Source organism: Penaeus monodon, chromosome 28, assembly GCF_015228065.2.
Source record: "Penaeus monodon isolate SGIC_2016 chromosome 28, NSTDA_Pmon_1, whole genome shotgun sequence".
NCBI classification, from domain to species: Eukaryota; Metazoa; Arthropoda; class Malacostraca; order Decapoda; family Penaeidae; genus Penaeus; species Penaeus monodon.
This window is the reverse complement of record NC_051413.1, coordinates 30,600,113-30,600,538: the sequence shown is the minus strand read 5'-3', so window position 1 is coordinate 30,600,538 and position 426 is coordinate 30,600,113. Positions and strand designations below refer to the sequence as shown.

General features: G+C 37.3%; 1 protein-coding gene across 1 annotated transcript in view; it reads right to left on the bottom strand.

Annotated features, from left to right (window-relative positions):
* Positions 1–426, bottom strand: part of LOC119591484 — a gene marked incomplete in the record, with an annotated part of 45,988 nt that overhangs the window by 45,345 nt on the left and 217 nt on the right. Inside the window, 1 exon segment of the mRNA XM_037940228.1 lies at positions 1–426.

The following is a 426-nucleotide window of genomic DNA, read 5'->3' as shown; positions in this document are numbered from 1 at the left end:
TATTCTATTGCGTTCTTTATCTTTATTTTCCTGTCTTCTTCCATTTATTTCATGTCGTTCTTTTTCTCTATTTTCCTCCGTATCTTTCCTTTATTTCATTTATTGTTCTTAATCTTTGTTTTCCTCTCTCTCTTCTCTTTATTGCGCTCGCTTGGCTTGACCTTAAGCTCGACCTTCACATGATAATCATCCACGGCGACAGGAGGGTCTCATCAAGGTATTACACGACCCTCTCGTGTCTCTGTCTCTCGACTATGCAACCTGTTTTAATGCACAAAGTCATATAATGTCAACGTATTCAGGATATTGTTCTATTTCCGGCTCACAATATGGCTTCTCGTGTCACCAAGAACTTACATAAGTGTTAATGGAGATGGCTATTAAAGAGACTAAAAAAAAAAAAAAAACATTCATCCACTAAACCGG